At 49.3% G+C, this 21,449-nt stretch overlaps 11 pseudogenes; all 11 read right to left on the bottom strand.

Moving 5' to 3' along the window:
• Window positions 1-2,737: 2,737 nt before the first annotated feature.
• On the bottom strand, window positions 2,738-2,856 carry LOC143973836 (5S ribosomal RNA; annotated as a pseudogene).
• A 550-nt stretch (window positions 2,857-3,406) lies between these two features.
• LOC143973848 (5S ribosomal RNA) lies at window positions 3,407-3,524 on the bottom strand (annotated as a pseudogene).
• Window positions 3,525-3,633: 109 nt separating this feature from the next.
• On the bottom strand, window positions 3,634-3,752 carry LOC143973845 (5S ribosomal RNA; annotated as a pseudogene).
• A 483-nt stretch (window positions 3,753-4,235) lies between these two features.
• Window positions 4,236-4,354, bottom strand: LOC143973835 (5S ribosomal RNA; annotated as a pseudogene).
• Window positions 4,355-4,462: 108 nt separating this feature from the next.
• On the bottom strand, window positions 4,463-4,581 carry LOC143973833 (5S ribosomal RNA; annotated as a pseudogene).
• Window positions 4,582-4,905: 324 nt separating this feature from the next.
• On the bottom strand, window positions 4,906-5,024 carry LOC143973844 (5S ribosomal RNA; annotated as a pseudogene).
• A 106-nt stretch (window positions 5,025-5,130) lies between these two features.
• Window positions 5,131-5,248, bottom strand: LOC143973847 (5S ribosomal RNA; annotated as a pseudogene).
• Window positions 5,249-5,354: 106 nt separating this feature from the next.
• On the bottom strand, window positions 5,355-5,473 carry LOC143973843 (5S ribosomal RNA; annotated as a pseudogene).
• Window positions 5,474-5,796: 323 nt separating this feature from the next.
• On the bottom strand, window positions 5,797-5,915 carry LOC143973846 (5S ribosomal RNA; annotated as a pseudogene).
• Window positions 5,916-6,239: 324 nt separating this feature from the next.
• On the bottom strand, window positions 6,240-6,358 carry LOC143973838 (5S ribosomal RNA; annotated as a pseudogene).
• Window positions 6,359-6,465: 107 nt separating this feature from the next.
• LOC143973840 (5S ribosomal RNA) lies at window positions 6,466-6,584 on the bottom strand (annotated as a pseudogene).
• Window positions 6,585-21,449: the final 14,865 nt, after the last annotated feature.

The following is a 21,449-nucleotide window of genomic DNA, read 5'->3' as shown; positions in this document are numbered from 1 at the left end:
CCACGGTGTTGAAGGCCCTGGGTTTCGGCCCTCAGTTTAGAAAATGGGTGTCTATGTTATCAGGGCCGCTGATAGGGCAGTACAACCAGCCCTGTTGTACCGGGCCTGGCCAGCAGGGGGGGCCCGAGCAGCTTTTAACTTCTAGCTAAAAAAAAAAAAAAAAAAAAAAAAAAAAACGAAATAACTATATTAACCTGCACCCACTTGATTACTAACATATAGCCACACAGCACCTGCTGTGCTCTGATCATCATAATGATAATGACCATGTGCACATAGTGAGATGCTACTTTTACACATGTGATGGGGGAAGGGACAGTAAAAATACATAGCCAAGCTGCATTTTTACCACCCCCAAACCACTCTCCTTTCATAACCTTTCACCCAAGCTTTGCAATTAGGTCCTTTTTCATGCAGACCTGATTGAAAGCTCCGTATGAAGACACAAACTGAATGGGCACAGATGTCAAAACACTGACATCTCTCCCATTCAGATGCAGTTATGATTGGTGGGGCGCTGTAAATGTTAAATGTTCCAGCTCCTGCCTCCTGCCCTGACAGCGTTTTTTATCCCCGTTTTTGTTCGCCCTGGCTCTTGAACCACTGCCGATAGCCCTGCGCACTTCTTCCGAGATTAATCCCATTACAGTGGGTACTATCCACGAGACCTTAGCGCTCTACGCAGACGATATGCTGCTTTTTCTAAATGACCCTGGGGTGTTGCTGAGGGCGGCATTACAAGTTATCGACCACTTCACTATTTTCTCTGGGCTAAGGGTGAATTTAAGTAAATCCTCTATCTTGCCGAATAGACCCGGGGGCCAAGGGGAGGGCGGATCCCACGCTACCGTTACAATGGGTTGAGTCTATGAAATATCTAGGTGTTCGTATTACAGCCAAAGTCTGGGACTATATGTCTCTGAACTTATTTCCTCTGCTCCAATTACTTAGGAAAAAGGTGCAGGCCTGGGCCAGATTACCGTTGTCCCTTGCTGGGAGAATTAGTCTTCTAAAGATGAAATTTCTCCCGATTATTCTGTATTTTCTTAGGCATGCTCCTGTGTGGGCCCCGAAGTCTTATTTTAAGAAAATCAATAGCATTATCACATTTTACATTTGGGCCCCCGGGTCCCCGAGGGTGGGCATTGGAACGCTGCAGGAACCAACTGACCAGGGAGGATTGGCGCTGCCCAACTGTCACAAATACTATATAGCCGGCCAGCTGGTATTCGCACACAGATGGCTGACGACTGATGAGGGGGATGAGGCGACCGTGCTGGAAGCTTCTTAGTTGGGCTCCCTGGAGAGTCTCAGGTTCGCCCTGTTCAGAGGTCTCCGGTCGGATCTGCCCTTAACGGAAACGATGAAGGCCACCATTAAGGCCTGGGGGTAGCGGTCAAGTTGGCATGCCCGTCTTATCGGGGGGTGACACCGTCGACTCCTTTATGGATGAACCCCACGTTGCCCCACTTCTATAACTTACTGGATCCTATGCTTTGGGCGACAAAAGTTATTAATACGGTACAGGACATTACCACCTTTGGGGAGCTGCTCACGTTCCCTCAATTGCAGGCGAGACATGACCTCCCCAACGGGTACTTGTTTAGATATTTGCAGATCCGGCATGCTTTTCAGGCTCAGTTTCGAGTGATGAGAGCGGAGTCGGTGCCCTCCTCGCTCGAGACTCTGCTACGGAGTGAGAGTCTGGTTAAGCCTCTCTTGCTCACGTACAAAGCAATGTTTGCATCCACACCTTTAGCGATTGTTAAATGCAGGGACAGATGGGCAGTGGAGGTCCCGGAGGTAAGGGGGAGGACTGGGACTCTCTATGGGCCCAACCGTTTAGACACTTGGTGTCCGCACGAGACAGGCTGATCCAGTACAAGTTCCTACACAGGAGCTGCTATACCCCGGCCAGACTACACAAGATCTACCCGACCGTATCTGCGGAGTGCTGGCGGTGCACTTACGCACCCGCAAATGCGGATCACATCTTCTGGGGATGCCCCCAGGTACAGGAATTTTGGAAGCAGGTTGTTTCTTGTATATCTGATCTAATTCAGGTACCAGTCCCATTAACAATACGAGTGTGTCTGCTAGGGTTGGTGGAGGAAATGGTTCCGTCACGTGCTATGCGCACAATGTTGAATGTGTTACTATTCTATGGTAGGAAAGCCATATTGCTGCACTGGAAAAAGGTCAGGGCTATGAGTATTTCCTTCTGGAAGGGGATGGTTAACTCGATGATGCCATATTACAAAGCTACTTATGAAGCTAGGGGGTACATGAAGAAGTTTGACATGGTTTAATTCAGAATCAACAGTGGGGTGAACCGGACTGGAGTCACATGGTTGCTTGGGTGCAGGGCCTGCTGATATTGAAGTAGCTAAGATGTGAATTAGTGACTCCTGTAATACACCTAGGGGGGTACGGAGACTGGGGTTATGAAGATGGGGTTGACATGTTAAGGTGATGCAAGACAACAGGGGAAACCGTTAGGAGGTCGAGCTGTGACCCAGGGGGGAACGGGAGGTGGGGTGGTAGTTAGTTGTACCATGTTAGATAGTTCAGCGGCCGGTTGGCTGGGATGGACGCCTCCAGTTGAGGTGTTCACTGTTTTCATTGCATGCTTTACGTGAAAATAATAAACAGAATAATAAAAAAAAAAAGATGGTCACCTCGGCAAACAAGCAAAAAAATAAAACAGGTCGTCGACGCCAACAACATATTTAAAAAAAGTCTAAGGACCTGGTATTCCCAGGCGGTCTCCCATCCAGGTACTGAACCAGGCCCAACCCTGCTTAGCATCCGAGATCAGACGAGTTCAGGCGCATTCAGGGTGATATAGCCATAGGCATTCTGGCTGGCCACTCTCAAACCTCTTGACAAACGCCAAGATGGTCACCTCAGCAAACAAGCAGAAAAATAAAACAGGTCATTGACGCCAACAACATATTTAAAAAAAGCCTACGACACCTGGTATTCCCAGGCGTTCTCCCATCCATGTACTAACCAAGCCCGACCTTGCTTAGCATCCGAGATCAGGCGAATTCAGGGTAATGTGGCCATAGGCAATCTTACTGGCCACTCTCAACCCTCTTGACAAACGCCAAGATGGTCACCTCTGCAAAAAGGCAGAAAAATAAAACAGGTCGTCGACGACAACAACATATTAAAAAAAGCCTACGGCACCTGGTTTTCCCAGGCAGTCTCCCATCCAGGTACTAACCAGACCCGACCATCCTTAGCATTCGAGAGTAGACGAGATCAGGCGCATTTAGGGTGACGTGGTCGCAGGTGATCTTGCTGGCCACTCTCAACCCTCTTGACAAACGCCAAGATGCTCACCTCGGCAAACAAACAGAAAAATAAAACAGGTCGTTGACGCCAACAACATATTAAAAAAAGCCTATGGCACCTGGTATTCCCAGGTGGTCTCCCATTCAGGTACTAACCAGGCCCAACCCTGCTTAGCATCCAAGATCAGACAAGATCGGTGCATTCAGGGTGATGTGGCCATAGACAATCTTGCTGGCCACTCTCAACCCTCTGGACAAACGCCAAGATGGTCACCTCAGCACACAAGCAGAAAAATAAAACAGGTTGTCGACGCCAACAACATATTAAAAAAACAGCCTATGGCACCTGGTATTCCCAGGCGGTCTCCCATCCAGGTACTAACGAGGACCAATGCTGCTTAGCATCCGAGATCAGACGAGATCGGGCACATTTAGGGTGATGTGGCTGTAAGCAATCTTTCTGGCCACTCTCAACCCTCTTGACAAACGCCAAGATGGTCACCTCGGCAAACAAGCAGAAAATAAAAACATCAAGTACTAACCAGGCCCGACCCTGCTTAGCATCTAAGAACAGACGAGATCGGGCACATTCAGGGTGATGTGGCCTTAGGATATCTTGCTGGCCACTCTCAACCCTCTTGATAAACGCCAAGATGGTCACCTCGGCAAACAAGCAGAAAAATAAAACAGGTCTTTGACGCCAACAACATATTAAAAAAAAGCCTACGGCATCTGGTATTCCCAGGCGGTCTCCCATCCAGGTATTAACCAGGTCAGACCCTGCTTAGCATCCGAGATTGGGCACATTCAGGGTAATGTGGCCATAGGCAATCTTGCTGGACGGTCGCAACCCTCTTGACAAATGCCTAGATGGTCACCTCTGCAAACAAGCAGAAAAACAAAACAGGTCATCTACACCAACAACATATTAAAAAAAGCCTACGGCACCTGGTATTCCCATGTATTCTCCCATCCAGGTACTAACCAGACCTGACCCTGGTTAGCATCCAAGATCAGATGAGATCGGGTGCATTCGGGGTGATGTGGCCATAGGCGATCTTGCTGGCCACTCTCAACCCTCTTGACAAACGCCAAGATGGTCACCACGGCAAACACGCAGAAAAATCAAACAGGTCGTCGACGCCAACAACATATTAGAAAAATGCCTACAGTACCTGGTTTTCCCAGGCGGAATCCCATCCAAACACTAACCAGGCCCGACCCTGTTTAGAATCCGAGATCAGATGAAATCGGGCGCATTCAGGGTGATGTGGCCGTAGGCAATCTTGCTGCCCACTCTCAACCCTCTTGACAAACGCCAAGATGGTCACCTCAGCAAACAAGCAGAAAAATAAAACAGGTCATTGACGCCAACAACATATTTAAAAAAAGCCTACGACACCTGGTATTCCCAGGCGTTCTCCCATCCATGTACTAACCAAGCCCAACCTTGCTTAGGATCCGAGATCAGGCGCATTCAGGGTAATGTGGCCATAGGCAATCTTACTGGCCACTCTCAACCCTCTTGACAAATGCCAAGATGGTCACCTCGGCAAAAAAGCAGAAAAATAAAACAGGTCGTCGACGACAACAACATATTAAAAAAAGCCTACGGCACCTGGTTTTCCCAGGCCGTCTCCTATCCAGGTACTAACCAGACCCGACCATGCTTAGCATTCAAGATTAGACGAGATCAGGCGCATTCAGGGTGATGTGGTCGCAGGCGATCTTGCTGGCCACTCTCAACCCTCTTGACAAACGCCAAGATGCTCACCTCGGCAAACAAACAGAAAAATAAAAGAGGTCATCGACGCCAACAACATATTAAAAAAGCCTAAGGCACCTGGTATTCCCAGGTGGTCTCCCATCCAGGTACTAACCAGGCCCGACCCTGCTTAGCATCCAAGATCAGATGAGATCGGTGCATTCAGGGTGATGTGGCCGTAGGCGATCTTGCTGACCACTCTCAACCCTCTGGACAAACGCCAAGATGGTCACCTCAGCACACAAGCAGAAAAATAAAACAGGTTGTCGACGCCAACAACATATTAAAAAAAAAAACGTCATCTGGTATTCCTAGGCGGTCTCCCATCCAGGTACTAACCAGGCCCGACCCTGCTTAGCATCTGAGATCAGATGCGATCAGGCGCATGCATGGTGCCATGGCCATAGGCAATCTTGCTGGCCACTCTCAACCCTCTTGAGAAATGCCAAGATGGTCACCTCTGCAAACAAGCAGAAAAATAAAACAGGTCATTGACGCCAACAACATATTAAAAAAAGCCTACGACACCTGGTATTCCCAGGCGTTCTCCCATCCATGTACTAACCAAGCCCGACCTTGCTTAGGATCCGAGATCAGGCGCATTCAGGGTAATGTGGCCATAGGCAATCTTACTGGCCACTCTCAACCCTCTTGACAAATGCCAAGATGGTCACCTCGGCAAAAAAGCAGAAAAATAAAACAGGTCGTCGACGACAACAACATATTAAAAAAAGCCTATGGCACCTGGTATTCCTAGGCGGTCTCCCATCCAGGTACTAACCAGGCCCGACCCTGCTTAGCATCTGAGATCAGATGCGATCAGGCGCATGCATGGTGCCATGGCCATAGGCAATCTTGCTGGCCACTCTCAACCCTCTTGAGAAATGCCAAGATGGTCACCTCTGCAAACAAGCAGAAAAATAAAACAGGTCATTGACGCCAACAACATATTTAAAAAAAGCCTACGACACCTGGTATTCCCAGGCGTTCTCCCATCCATGTACTAACCAAGCCCAACCTTGCTTAGGATCCGAGATCAGGCGCATTCAGGGTAATGTGGCCATAGGCAATCTTACTGGCCACTCTCAACCCTCTTGACAAATGCCAAGATGGTCACCTCGGCAAAAAAGCAGAAAAATAAAACAGGTCGTCGACGACAACAACATATTAAAAAAAGCCTATGGCACCTGGTATTCCTAGGCGGTCTCCCATCCAGGTACTAACCAGGCCCGACCCTGCTTAGCATCTGAGATCAGATGCGATCAGGCGCATGCATGGTGCCATGGCCATAGGCAATCTTGCTGGCCACTCTCAACCCTCTTTAGAAATGCCAAGATGGTCACCTCTGCAAACAAGCAGAAAAACAAAACAGGTCGTCTACGCCAACAACATATTAAAAAAAGCCTATGGCACCTGGTATTCCCAGGTATTCTGCCATATAGGTACTAACCAGACCTGACCCTGCTTAGCATCCAAGATCAGATGAGATCGGGTGCATTCGGGGTGATGTGGCCATAGGCGATCTTGCTGGCCACTCTCAACCCTCTTGACAAACGCCAAGATGGTCACCTCGGCAAACACGCAGAAAAATCAAACAGGTCGTCGACGCCAACAACATATTAAAAAAAAGCCTACGGCACCTAGTATTCTCAGGCGGTCTCCCATCCAGGTACTAACCACTCCAACCCCGCTTAGCATCCGAGAGCAGACAAGATCAAGCGCATTCAGGGTGATTTGGCCATAGGCTATCTTGCGGGTCACCCTCAACCCTCTTGACAAATACCAAGATGGTCACCTCGGCAAACAAGCAGAAAAATAAAACAGGTCATCGATGCCAACAACATATTAAAAAGAAGCCTATTGCACGTGGTATTCCCATCCATATCCAGGTACTAACCAGGCCTGAGCCTGCTTAGCATCCACTATCAGACGAGATTGGGCGCATTCAGGGTGATAGGACCATAGGTGATCTTGCTGGCCACTCTCAACCCTCTTGACAAACGCCAAGATGGTCACCTCAGCAAACAAGCAGAAAAATAAAACAGGTCGTCGACGCCAACAACTTACTAAAAAAAAATGTCACCTGGTATTCCTAGGCTGTCTCGCATTCAGGTACTAACCAGGCCCGACCCTGCTTAGCATCCGAGATCAGGCGCATACAGGGTGATTTGGCCGAAGGCAATCTTGCTGGCCACTCTCAACCCTCTTGACAAACGCCAAGATGGTCACCTCGGCAAACAAGCAGAAAACAAAACAGGTCGTCGTCGCCAACAACATATTAAAAAAAGCCTATGGCACCTGGGATTCCCAGGCGGTTTCCCTCCACGTACTAATCAGGCCTGACCCTGCTTAGCATCTCAGATCAGACAAGATCGGGTGCATTCAGAGTGATGTGGTCAAAGGTGATCTTGCTGCCCACTCTCAACCCTCTTGACAAACGCCAAGATGGTCACCTCAGCAAGCAAGCACAGACCAAAAGGCATAACCAAATATTCGAAGTGCCCGAAACGTGTATGGAAGGCGGTCCTCCACTCATCTCCCCTCCGAATGCGAACGAGATTGTAGGCACCCCGAAGATCCAACTTGGAAAATACTACAGCTGATCCCAGTCTTTGAAAAAACGTCCAGGAAGCTGTGATAGACTTCGGGTACAGCTTGTCGGACCTCAGCGTCTACTTCCATGCAAAGTAGAGGAGAAGGGGCTTCGTTGACACCCGGAAGACAATGCTGGAGACAGTAGGGTGAGAGAAATTCGATTTTCCCAGAGATCCAGTTGATTCGTGGATTGTGGACTCTCAGCCAGGGCATGCCTAGTATGATAGGAAATAGAGGAGACTTGATGACGTCTAAGCACAGTAACTCCTGGTGAGCCCTGGCAATGGTGGTAAGCAGAGGTGAAGGCTCCTGGGTCACCGCTCCGGATTCAAGGGTAGAGCCATCAGCCAGATACACAGAAAGTACTTTTGCCCTAGGCCGAAGGGGAATGTCATATTTTAAGGCAAAGGACGAGTCCATTAAGCCACTACAGGCTGCGCTGGTTCGGATAGTCCCTCCTGGGAGCTGCAAGAGAATAGGAACAGCCAGCTGAGAAGCACTGTTCGGCAAAACAGGAGGAAGAGCAGGAGAGATGGAAAAGCACTTACGAGGTTTAGCAGGGCAAGTGCGAACATAATGTCCTGGTTCTCTGCAGTACAGGCAAAGGTTGCCCGTCCAACGGCATTGGCGCTCTTCAGGTGTCAAGGAAGGTCGGAGCAAACCCAGCTGCATGGGTTCTGGAGTGTCCAGGGCGGCCGTAGCTGGAGCAGAAGAGGCTGAATGGGAGGAACTAGGCACTCATGGTAACATCCAAACGGGACGAGGGGTTGCAGAAGAACGTTCCAAGCGACGCTCTCTTAGGCATCTGTCAATCTGAACGGATAGGTCTATGAGGGCTTCCAGAGTCTCAGGGATGCCCACTCGGGCCAGTTCATCTTTCAAAGGCTCTGAAAGACCCATACGAAACTGGTATCGTAAGGCAGCATTATTCCAGTCCGTGTCGGAACTCCAGCGTCTAAATTCCGACACATAGTCTTCCACGGGTCTGCGGCCTTGCTGCAGCGCGTGCAAAGCTGCCTCTGTGGTGGCAGTTAGCTGAAGGTCCTCGTACAATCGTGACATAGCTTGAAAGAAGGTATTCAAGGTATCCAGAGAGGGATCTTTCCGTTCCAGGAGACGATCGGCCCAGGCCTGAGGTTCATCTGCCAGCAGAGAGATGACAAACCCCACTTTGGTAGCCTCAAGAGAGAAGGTCCTTGGTTGCAAGGCAAAGAAAAGTTCACAGGAGTTGTGGAAAGCCCTGAATTTACCCCGGTTGCCAGAAAATCTTTCAGATGTAGGAACCCTGGGTTCAGGCGGCATCATCACCACCGAAGGTGGAGCAGAAGTCCTGGAAACAGCTGGCGTAGATACAGATAGGGCTTGGACACGTTCCTCCAGTCGGCCATAGCCTTCCTGCAGACTCTTCTCCACCTGAGTAAGTCCAGCTAAGTGGCGGCAGAGTTCATCCATAGGGGAGGCTCCCTGCGTGGGCTCGGACATGGCTGTCCAGTACTGTCACGAACCTGGTGTAGGAGCCCAGAATGCAGGGAGCGGCCTCTCGTAAGCCTCTGGCTCGAGAACCCCTGAAAGTGGGGACATGGACTCTAGAGTTCAGAGGGCACAAGTGCCAAGCAGGTGTAGGACTGGTCCGGACCTCAGGGAAGGCGTAAGAACACAGGAGCGCTGGATCAGCAGGCAGCAGGAGATGCACAGGAACTTGGCAGAGCGCTGGATCAGCAGGCAGCAGGAGATGCACAGGAACTTGGCAGAGCGCTGGATCAGCAGGCAGCAGGAGATGCACAGGAACTTGGCAGAGCGCTGGATCAGCAGGCAGCAGGCGATGCACAGGAACGTGGCAAGGACACTGGAGCAGCTGACAGTGAGGAGGTGTCCTGAAGCGCAGAAGAAGCTGGAGGCCGGTACACTTGGCAGGCAGGCTGGAGCAGAAGGTAGCGGAAGGAACACAACAGTCGAGCAGGAACAGCGGAAAGCCAGGGGTAGTCAAGGTACAAGCTGGATCGGTAACAGACGGGCAGCAAAAAGTTCCAAGGAAGAGGCAAAAGCATAGTCAGACAGGCCGAGGGTCGGAGGCTGGCAGCAAACAGACGTCGTCAGGAACAGGCCGGGTAAACAGGAATCAAGGACAACAGAGTAGCAGAAAGCAGGAACACCGGACACGCTGTAGACTGGACAGCAGGGAGGCACAGTAACAGGTTCCCTTAAGTAGCCTTTTGGGTGCCAAAAACGGTCGAACGGCGCGTCTGCGTGCACCCGCGTGTAACCGTGCACCCGTTCGTGACCTCGCGCACCCGCGTGCGCCCGTTCGTAACCTCGTGCACCCGCGTGTGCCCGTTCGTGTCGTCGTGCACCCGCGTGCGCCCGTTCGTGTCGTCGCGCACCCGCGTGCGCCCGTTTGTGTCGTCGTGCGCCCGTTCGCACCAACGCGCACCCGCGTGCACCCGTTCACGTCAACGCATGCTCTAGGATATCGGTTAGTTCTTAACATAGGAATTCTGCGGGCAGGCCTCCCATGTACCATTGGATTACCGGAACGACCATGACAGGGGGGTGGGTGAGAGAGAGAGAGGGGGGTGGGCGAGAGAGAGAGGGGGTGAGTGAGAGAGAGGGGGGTGAGCGAGAGAGAGGGGGGGTGAGCGAGAGAGAGATGGGGGGTGAGCGAGAGAGATGGGTGGTGAGCGAGAGAGAGGGATGGGGGGTGAGCGAGAGGGGGTGAGCGAGAGCGAGGAGGGGGGTGACACAGAGGAGATGGGGGTCACACAGAGGAGGAGGGGGGTCACACAGAGGAGATGGGGTTCACACAGAGGAGATGGGGTCACACAGAGGAGGAGGGGGTCACACAGAGGAGATGGGGGTCACACAGAAGAGGAGGGGGTCACACAGAGGAGGAGGGGGGTCACACAGAGGAGATGGGGGGCACACAGAGGAGATGGGGAGTCACACAGAGGAGATGGGGGGTCACACAGAGGAGGAGGGGGGTCACACAGAGGAGGAGGGGGTCACACAGAGGAGGAGGAGGGTCACACAGAGGAGATGGGGGGATCACACAGAGGAGGAGGGGGGGTCACACAGAGGAGATGGGGGGTCACACAGAGGAGATGGGGGGCACACAGAGGAGATGGGGGGCACACAGAGGAGGAGATGGGGGGTCACACAGAGGAGCTGGCAGAGCAGATGAGACCTCAGGAAACACATCGTGAGGCAGGACTCTGGGAGGAAGCAGGCGCGATGATCAAATCCACAGTGCAGCCCCGCCCCCGCCTCCGCCTCCACACCTGACCAGCACCAGCTCCGCAGGGCCATTCACAGACCCCCATGTCTGCCGCCCGGCCCGTCCCGCACATGGCCCATTCGGCCAATCGCAGGGCTCCTGCTGGCTCAGAGTACCGTGCACCTGTGTCATAGTGATAGCGGGCACGGAATCATGCGCGCAGCCCCTCTAGATGTTGCGGCCGGGGACAGAGATCTGGCGGCCATAGGTCCGTGGAATGTGTGCCCGGGTTTCCAGCAGGCGGAAACCTGGGCACATGTGTCAAAACCCAGACTGTCCGGGTCAAAATCGGACAGGTGGCAACCCTAGGGGCTCTCTGTGGGATGTTCGCCCCCCAAGCACCCTACAATGCACAGTGCATAGTAGGGCCCTGATTGGCTGAAGCAATGCTTCTGACCGCTGGTCAGGTGCAAAGCTTCACCTAATCGGTGCACAGAACACTGTCAGAGCCATGATTGGACAAAGTCATGAAGACTTTGCTCAATGATTTCTCAGTGATCATAGTCCCACCCCAAAGGTTCCTTCCCACAGGAAGCTTTTGCAGTGTGTTGTTGGAGTGGCGATAGATAGAGCAGGGCTCAGTTTGCTACTAGAGAGTTAGTGTGTTATTGTGACTCAGTGGAAAGTGTTAGTATAGTGTGAGTATAGTTTGAGTATAGTGTGTCAATATTGTGTAGTTTCAGTGTAGGGTTTCAATATGGTCTGAGTATAGTGTACTGTGTCAGTATAGTGGGATTATAGTGTAGTGTGTCCTTCCTAAGTCCACAAACACAAGACCAATATTTTGGCTATTGCGCGGTCAGCATGTGGTTAACCACTTCCCACCCGCCATATAACAAAATTACATCTGAGAAGTGGTTTCATTATCCTGACTGGGCGACATATGGCGTCCAACAGGATAAGACGCGATTGTGTGCCCGTGAGGGCATGCATTGCAGCGATTGGTGGTGTGTCAGTTTGACATACTGCATCTTCGATCGAGCTAAGGAGCCTCTGACATAGGTTCTTTACCATGTGATCAGCTGTGTCCAATCACAACAAATGTTAGATGACATGCTAGTAAATTTTTGGCAGACAACGATTTTTGCATCGTATGTACACAAGCTCATCGCACAAAAGTCCAAAGTACAAACACGCATGAGCGGAATCAATGCTCACCAAACACGACATTAGCAGAAGGTGCCCAAAGGGTGGTGCTCAAGAGCTGAAATTCCACGTAGTACATCACTGTGTTCATGTTTGTTGGCCGACAATTGTGTACAATCTTGTATGCAGGACAAGTTCATGGCACACGCCTTTTGGACAAAAGTCTGACGTTTTGTTGGCCAACAATCCGATCATGTGGACGAGGCTTAAGGCTTGGTAGACCGATGTGGCTCCCAGCAGGGGTCCAGTTAGAGTTGCCCTCTCATCCCTTTAAAACCAAACACCTGTGAATTTCACGGGTTCTGTGCCTGATTCAGGTGGTAATTAAACTCACTTGGTGCCTTATCTGCATTAAATTGGTTTCAGAACCTGTGTAATTCATATGTGTTTGGGTTTAAAGGGATGAGGTGGCAACTCTAGGTCCAGTGAGGCCAAATTTTTACCTGAATTCTGCCCTGAAATGGAGCCAAAGACGCACAGGACCCCTGCCACCCCTCCACAGCCACCGGAGATACGTGAACAGGCTCCATAGTAGAGTTGCCACCTCATCCCTTTAAACCTGAACACATATGAATTACACAGGTTCTGATGCTAATTTCATGCAGATAAGGCACCAAGTGAGTTTAATTATCACCTTAATCAGCCACAGAAACTGTGCAATTAATATGCGTTCAGTTTTGAAGGGATGAGGTGGCAACCCTACTCCATAGAGAGCCGGTCACAATCTCCTGATATGCAAATTGGCAGTGGGGAAACCAATTTCCAGTTCACACTAGTGTGAACCCAGTTTTATAGCTGTAAAGGGTGGGCCAACTCAATATTGAACCCTACAGACTAAGACTGGGATGCCATTAAAGTTCATGTGCGTGTAAAGGCAGGTGTTCCAATACTTTTGATAATATTTTTTATATTATAAGACCTAGAAACAAATCTGGCAGAATATTGTGCTGGGTTATAGGGTTAACCTTAGCGACATCAACACCAGTAATGAATCAGATACTCACTCACTGGTTCAGGGATGTGTTGGAGAAGGTGGATCCTCACATTCAGTTTGTCTAAGGGTAAAATGGCTACCTGACATCAAGAAGGTAGGACAATGTTAGATTTGGATCACAAACTGTATTTCCATGTACAGTGCTCACGCCTTTCAATAAAATCTGCTTACCCTCCATCCAGCCACCACCATGGAACCAAACCAAGCTTTGTATATTATATCAAGTTATACCATTGCAGCATATAGTAAAAGTTCAAAGCTTTGGCTTGCAACCTTGTCCCTGTATCACCCTCTCCACTAGGGATGAGCTCAGGCGCGTTCGCATGGTCCACGTGCAGAGCCCGCCAGGAAGTCGGCGCAGCGCTGTGCTAATCACAGCCTGTGAGACATTGCCCGATCTCTGCAGCCGTGCATCGGGGCAATGTCTCACTGTGATTAGTGCAGCGCTGCGCCGACTTCCTGGCGGGCTCTGCACGTGGACCATGCGAACACGCCTGAGCTCATCCTTACTCTCCACATTGCGTACCCATTTGCAATTTATGGCCACAAAGTGGCATTCAGAGCTTCCGATCTGGAAGATTTTACCCCCTTCCTGACCAGAGCAATAAAATCTGAGATTTTTATTGTGACTGTGACATTACGGCGGACACAATTTTGACACTATTTTGGGACCACTGACATTTATACAGTGATCAATGCTATAAAAATGCACTGATTACTTTGTAAATGAGACTGGCAGGGAAGGGGTTAACAACTAGGGGGCAATGAATGGGTTAAGTGTGTCCTTGGGAGTGATTCTAAATGTGGGGGGGGCTACTACTCACATGACAGCGATCACTGCTCCCGATGACTGAGAAATGCCTTGTTTACATAGGCACTTCCCCATTCTGCCACTCCGTGACACGATCGCCAAGAGACCGGCGGACATCAAGTTTGCCAGTTCCGCGGGCACGGTCATGCTGTGTACGCTATCCCAGCCCATACAGTTAAAGGGGATGTACAGGTACACCCATTTGCCCACTGCTGCCATTGTGCCGAGGTATATCGGCTAGTAATTAATGATGAAACTTCTACATTGCTACAGTCTAATGTACAATACTACGGTGCTGCTTGTAAATTTACGTTGGAGGAGAGTTTTTCCAAATGCTGTGTGTAACTAAATTATCTTCAGGCCTCCTTGACCCCTGTGTATTAGGACGGGGGGTTTACCCCCCCCTTCATGACCAGGCCATTTTTTTGCGATATGGCACTGCATTACTTTAACCCTTTCATCCCGAAGCCTATTTCTGACATTTGTTGCTTACATGTTAAAATCAGTTTTTTTAATGCTAGAAAATTACGTGGTACCCCCAAACATTAATATATATATATATATATATATATTTTTACGAAAAAAACACCCCATAAAGTTAGCCCAATTTTTTTCTATAATGTGAAAGATGATGTTACGTCAAGTAAATAGATACCTAACATGTCATGCTTGTGAACATTACTGGAATGGCGACAATCTAAGGTACCCAATAAATCTCCATAGGCAGCGCTTTTAAAAATAATGTAACGGTTACCAGGTTAGAGTTAGCCCACGTACACACGGTCGGAGATTTTGCCAACCAAATCTGTCGGATTTTGCCCCGTCGGATTTAGTCAGACGGATTGTGTCCTAAACTGTTGCATACACACGGTCGGGCCAAGTTGTCTGATTTCGCGGTTGCCAAGAACGCGGTGACGTAAGCCGTGTACGGCGGGACTAGAAAAAGGAAGTTCAGCACCACGTCCGGCACCCTTTGGGCTCCTTCTTCTGATCTTGTGTTTTAGTAGAAGTTTGGTGAAGGACGATTCGCGCTTTTCAGATTAGTGATTCAGATCGCTACTGCTCTTCAGTTTGTGCTTGTCTTTGCGTATCTGATAATCAGTGCGTGCAGTCATTAAGTATTTCCTTCTCATTGTGGACTCTATCTTGGTATAGTACGCTTTGAAAGGCATTTTTTATTGTCTGCTTGCTTCTGCTATTCAGGTCGTCCTTTCAGGCCTTGCTGTTTAGCGTTGCTTTCTGGTGTCCGTTCTGACCAGCCGACCGTTTTCAAAACATGTTTCGTCTACGTACTCATCGTACAGTTTGTGCTGTGCAGGGGCTCTTACTTTGACTTTGACACAAGCCAAAGGACTTGTGTCAAAGTCAAAGTAAGAACCCCTGGGACAAGATTAGGAGGGATTTTAATTGCATTATTAGTATTTGAGGGTTTGTCTTGTGTTGTGTCTTGCAGACAAAATGGACTCATTCAACAATCCCAACTTTATGGGGCTCTTCCTCGAGCTCTACATGGAGATGCCCTGCCTGTGGCAGTTCCACAACAAATTTTATTATGACAGATCAAAGAGGAACGCAGCACTGGAGAAACTGCTTGCTTTGGTGCAGATCAGGGTCCCCACGGCAGACATGACATAGCTGAATCGCAAAATTGTGGCCATGAAGCTTACATATTTCAGGGAGAGAAAGAAGCACCTGGAGTCCTTGAGAGCAGGAGATCCAGATGCTGTTTATTACCTCAGGATGGTGCACTTTGACAGGCTGCATTTTCTGGTAGACCAGGGGGTACCCAGGCCACCACTCAGGCCACCACTCTCCAGGCTTCCTCCAAGGCATCCTTCACCCCCAGCTGAGGCTTCTGATGTACAACCTGAGCCTTCCAGGCAGCACCATGTGGTGGGGCCCAGCTTGAGACAGGTATTGCATTGTTGAACATATTTCTTGTGTTACATTTAATGATGTTAACTAGATGTTCTTATTGATCAGTAAGTTGTGATTTCTCAAAGTGGTTTACATCTCAATAGACAGTAGTGACCAAAAATGATTGGGACGGGAAAGAAAAATGCTGGTGTCAGAATGATAGTCTGTTCTATTTGGTAACAGTCAAATAGCAAAAGCCAGGAGCACAAAATGTTGTGATTGATGATCAAAAAATGAAAACTATGTCCCCTTTTCATACACAGGAAGACCTCAGTCGGGGGGAGGCTGTGGCAAGTGGCAGCCAGGAGGTCCAACAACGCCCTCCTTCTCCTCCTGCCCCAGCTACAGGAGCCCAACCACAGCCTGGAAGGATGCCTGGTGGGAAGTCACAAAGGAAGACCAGAGAGTGATGACCTGGGATGAGTCTGGTGTGCCAGAAGATGCAGCCTCTTCAAGATCACCATCCTGGGGACAGAAATGTCATCTGAATTTCCTGCTCTCTAGGACTTCAGGAGCAGACTTCTCTCCCTGAGATATGTACTCCTCAGGCCACCAATTTTTTTTATATGTCATTTAGTCATGTCTGCCCTGGGGGCCAAAGGCTGCACCAAAGTTAAGAAGTTTATCCAGTGCTGCGTTCCTATTTTTATTTTCAAGCAAAAAAAATAAATTTTATTTTTGTTTGATGAAATACTTGTGTAATGTGTTTTCCTTCAAAAAGTAGAGTTTATTTGTGAGCAGGCAGGTACATTTCCAAAATACAAAGTGAACTAAATAACAAGGGGTACCAACACTAAACAACCTGTAGATTAAAAAAGCAAAATAAAATCTAAAAAATACAATAATGTTGTTGTTGTAAGTTTACACCCAAAAAAAAAAAGTAAAAAAAAAAGGAGAAATGAGCAGCAGTGTCTTTAAAGGAGATTTTTAGGGAACCTCCCCCCCCAAAAAACATCCAAAAAAATAAAAAATAAAAAAAACATTGTGTAGATGTGATTTAAGCTAAAATTGTATTGCTGAAATGGTTAAAAAAGAGTAATGAAATCCGTTCGGGAGAAGTGTGTGTGACTATGAGCATCAAAAGAAGTTGGTTCTTGCAGCATTGTAAAGAACAAGAGAATGCGCTTGATGAATGATTTTTTAACATTGCAGCGTGACGAATGTGCTATATCGCTTACGAGCAGTAGTTTTACCTGAACGAGCGCTTCCGTGTCGGAATTTGAATGTGAGCATGCGTGGCACTTGGTCCGATGAAAATGCTCTACACATGATCGGATTAGGTCCGTCTGGCCCAGTTGGTCGGGAAATCTTTCCAACATGTTGGAAAATTGGGTCGGACGGAGATTCGGACGGAATCTGTCTGATGCATACCACACACAGTCGGATTATCTGACGACATGGTCCGATAAGACTCATTCCGACAGATTCTCCGACCGTGTGTACAAGGGCTTACAGAGGAGCTCTAGTGCTAGTATTATTGCTCTTACTATGACGATTGTGGCAATACCTCATATGTGATTTGAACACCATTTATATATGCGGCGTGACTTATGTATGCGTTTTCTTTGCTGCGCAAGCATGCGAAGACGGGAGGGGGGTGCTTTAAAAAAATAATCTTCTTTTTTTTCTTTTTTCTTCTTTTGCATTGTCCCTTTTAACAAAAAAAAATAAATTCTGATCACTTTTATTGCTATCACAAGGAATGTAAAAATCCCTTGTGACAGTAATGGGCATGTGACCGGTACTCTTTATGGAGGTATCAGGGGTCTAAAAGACCCTCCTTTTGCACTTACAAGCATTCAGAACACAAAAATCTGCGATTCTGAATACTGTTATTTTTTTTTATAAATCGGTGCCATTGGGATTTTACATGGGAGACCCGATCCAAACCAAATCTGGCTTTGTTCAGGTCTCAGCCTAGGCGACGGATGTGCCGACTGGTAGCTCAGGTCTACCAGTGGGACAGGAAGAGCGGCGGGAGGGGGGGTTGGACGCCCCCTCTTGAACGGCTTTTAGCCGCCTTTGGTTGTTATCACTAAAAAGCCAAACGCCGTTCTAAAAAAAAAAAGTAACACCTTCAAGCCACGAACGCAAATTTGCATACAGTAAGAGCGACGTTGTGTCCAAATATTGTCCTTTTCCTTTTTTCTCATATCGTCTTCCAGGACAGCCTCTGAGATATGGGGCTCCTCCCTCCGGGACAGGAAACACGTCAACCCAATCAAATAAAAGGTGTGGTCCTCCAGGCCCTCCTCAGTTTTTGTGTTTCCTGCCGGATGGGAAGGAGCACGTTGGAACTAGTAGGGGAGCTCCTTCTTCTCAGGGCTTGCCACAAAGTTTTGACATCCATAAAGGATGAAATAGCATCCACCTTCCAGTCATTCAAGAGCATGATGGATAGGATGCAGCGTCCTTCTGTCTCTTTACCCAGGGTCGTGAGTATGCCCTCCTTGTCTGAACCAAGTCAGGAGGAGGAGGTGGATAAGGAGAGGTTACCAAGGTCATTAACCTCCTCTAGGACAGAGTCTACTTCTGAGTCAGAGGGGGAGGAAGAATCCATTAGATCATCCAGATACAAGCTGTCTTTGGACGATGTGGGTGACCTCTTCAAGGCAATATATGACACTTTGGAGATCAGGGAAGAACAGGTCCAGCTTTCAAAACACGACATGATGTATCAGGGGTCGAGTGTACTGAAAGACAGGGTATTCCCCATCCATAAATCGCTGATTGAGGCGATTCTGCTGGAGTGGGAACAACCGGAAAAAAGGCAATTTTTTTCAGGTAGCCTTAAAAGGAGGTTCCCTTTTGAGATGGATGCGGTGCATCCCTGGAACAAAGTTCCCAAACTTGATGCTCCCTTGGCTAAAGTCTCTAAAAAGACAGATTTGGCCTTTGATGATATGGGTTCTCTCAGGGATCCCATGGATAAGAGGGGAGACGTGCTGCTTAAGAGGGCCTGGGATGCCTCTTCCATTGGGCTTAAACCAGCCTTAGCAGCTACCTGTGTGGCCAGAAACTTAGAGTGTTGGCTTACACAGTTACAATCGCATATTTCAGCGGGCACTTCCAGGCAACAGCTGTTGAAGTCCTTTCCGCTACTGTTCAAGGCAGTGGGGTTTTTGGCCGATGCCTCTGCAGAATCAGTCAAATTGGCTGCTAGATCTGCCGCATTAGTGAACGCTGCCAGAAGGACCGTTTGGCTTAAAACCTGGACAGGCGACTCAGCTTCGAAATTCAAGCTATGTGGATTACCTTTTTCAGGGGACCATTTGTTCGGGCCCGGCCTGCAAGAGGCGTTAGAGCGCACGCAGGATAGGAAGAAAGCTTTCCCAGAAAAGAAAAAGAAAGCTGAAGGAAGGCGCTTTTTTCGAGGCTCTAGGCAACAGAACCTGCAGGAAAGGGAGGTTCGCCCCAAAAAACATTGATCGGGTCACAAGGGAAGGGGCAGAGGAGGAATCTTATTTAATCCTCCTCAACCCTCCCCTAAAACCCAGTGACTCCTGTGTCCCGGTGGGAGGAAGGCTGGGGAAGTTCCTTCCACAATTGGATACTTCAACCGAAAGTCCGTTCATACGAGATGTAATAAGGAACAGTTACAGGTTGGAGTTTGGTTCAGTTCCCCTCCCGAATTTTCAGGTAACCAGGTTACCAAGGGACCAAGAGAAGGCAAAGGCTCTGGGTCTTCTTCTGGGGGATCTGGTGGACCAAGAAGTACTGGTGCAGGTGCCTCCGGAGGAGCGAGGCTTGGGGGTTTACTCCCACGTATTCGTGGTAAAGAAACCTTCGGGGAAATTCAGGCTGATACTAAATCTCCGCCCCCTGAACAGGTTCATAAAATACAAGCGGTACCGTATGGAGTCAATCTTCTTGGTAACCAAGTTTCTGTTTCAGGGTTGTCACATGGCCACAGTGGATCTCAGGGATACATATTTGCATATCCCGATTCATCCGGAGTCCCAGAGGTTTCTCAGGTTGGCCGTGAGGATGAACACGGGAGTGGTACACCTCCAGTTTCGAGCTCTCCCTTTCGGGCTTTCGGCCTCGCCAAGGATCTTTACAAAGGTTCTGGCAGAGGCGCTGGCCCCGTTAAGGTTCAAGGCTATAACGGTGATTCCATATCTGGATGATCTACTGTTTATAGCTCAGTCGGCCCAACAGCTGCAGAAGGACGTGCAGGAGGCCTTGGGTTTCCTGCGCTCACTGGGGTGGCTGATAAACCAGGAAAAATCCCAGTTGACCCCCTCACAGGAAGTCCTGTATTTAGGATACAGGATCTCTTTGGTGGAGATGAGGGTGTTTCTTCCTGCGGAGAAGATCAACAAGCTAGAGCAGGCGGTAGCCCAGCTTCAATCAAGTCGGGAAGCCCAGATCAGGGAGGTTATGAGAGTCCCGGGATTGATGACATCATGCTTTCCAGCGGTGGCGTGGGCAAGGCATCATCAGCGCCCTTTGCAGAGACTTATGCTCCGTTATTGGGATGGCAGGGAGCAGGTTATGCCCCTATCTTCTGCCGTAAGGAGGTCTCTGTGGTGGTGGCGGGCCCAGGTCAACCTGGACAAGGGTCTTCCCTGGTCCCCACAAGCTACGGTGGTGGTCACGACCGATGCCAGTGCGCTGGGTTTGGGTGTCCACCTAGAGGGAATCTTAGCCCAGGGAACCTGGTCGAAAGGAGCTTCTGGCAGTTTGGAATGCTATAGAAACCTTCCAGTCCCAGTTACAGGGCAGGGATCTGCAGGTTCGGTCAGACAATGTAGCAGCCGTAGCTTATCTGAACAAGCAAGGGGGAACCAGAAGCCCCGCGCTGCAGGCTATTGCGGACAGAATCTTCTGCTGGGCCGAGAAGAACTTGTCCTCGATATCAGCCATTCATCTGAAGGGAACTCAGAATTTGCTGGCCGACTTTCTCAGTTGGCAGAAGATAGGCCAGGACGAGTGGTCCCTCAACAAGGAAGTGTTCGAGGAGATTGTGTCATGCTGGGGAAGGCCAGAAATAGACCTATTTGCAACAGAAAGCAACAGGAAGGTGACACAATTTTTTTCGGTTCACCCACAGGATCGGGCCAGGGGGATAGACACCCTTGCCAATCCTTGGCAGTTCGGCCTGTGTTATGCCTTCCCTCCTGTAAGGATGGTGGCGGGGGTTCTGCAGAAGTTCCGGTTGGAAGCTACGGACCTCATTTTAGTGGCTCCTTTTTGGCCAAGGAGACCCTGGTTTGCCAGCATAAAGAAGTTGGCTGTTCATCCTCCGATATTACTGCCAGTCAGGAAGGATTTGCTTTCCCAGGGGCCTATCCTGCATCCTCAGATAGAGAGACTCAAGCTTGCGGCCTGGTATCTGAGGAACAGATCTTAAGATCACAGGGTTTTTCAGAGAGAGTGGTTAAGACCTTGTTAGAATGCCGTAAACCAGTAACTAGAGCGATTTACGCCAAGATAGGGAAAAGGTTTAATTGCTGGTTGCGAGAACAGGGGATTGCACATCCCGGGGTCCCGGCAGTCCTAGATTTTCTGCAAGCAGGGGTAGAGCTGGGCCTCTCTATCAGCACCCTAAAGGTACAGGTGGCGGCCTTAAGTGTTTTCCTTCAGTCCTCTCTCCAGCAGAATCCTTTTGTCAAGAACTTCTTCAAGGCTTTGGCTAGATCCAGGCC

This window comes from Lithobates pipiens, unplaced genomic scaffold (assembly GCF_037356315.1).
Source record: "Lithobates pipiens isolate NorthernLeopardFrog02 unplaced genomic scaffold, aLitPip1_a1.2 Scaffold_122, whole genome shotgun sequence".
In the NCBI taxonomy this organism is placed as follows: domain Eukaryota; kingdom Metazoa; phylum Chordata; class Amphibia; order Anura; family Ranidae; genus Lithobates; species Lithobates pipiens.
The sequence above is the reverse complement of the archived record's forward strand: the minus strand, read 5'-3'. Positions and strand labels throughout refer to the sequence as shown.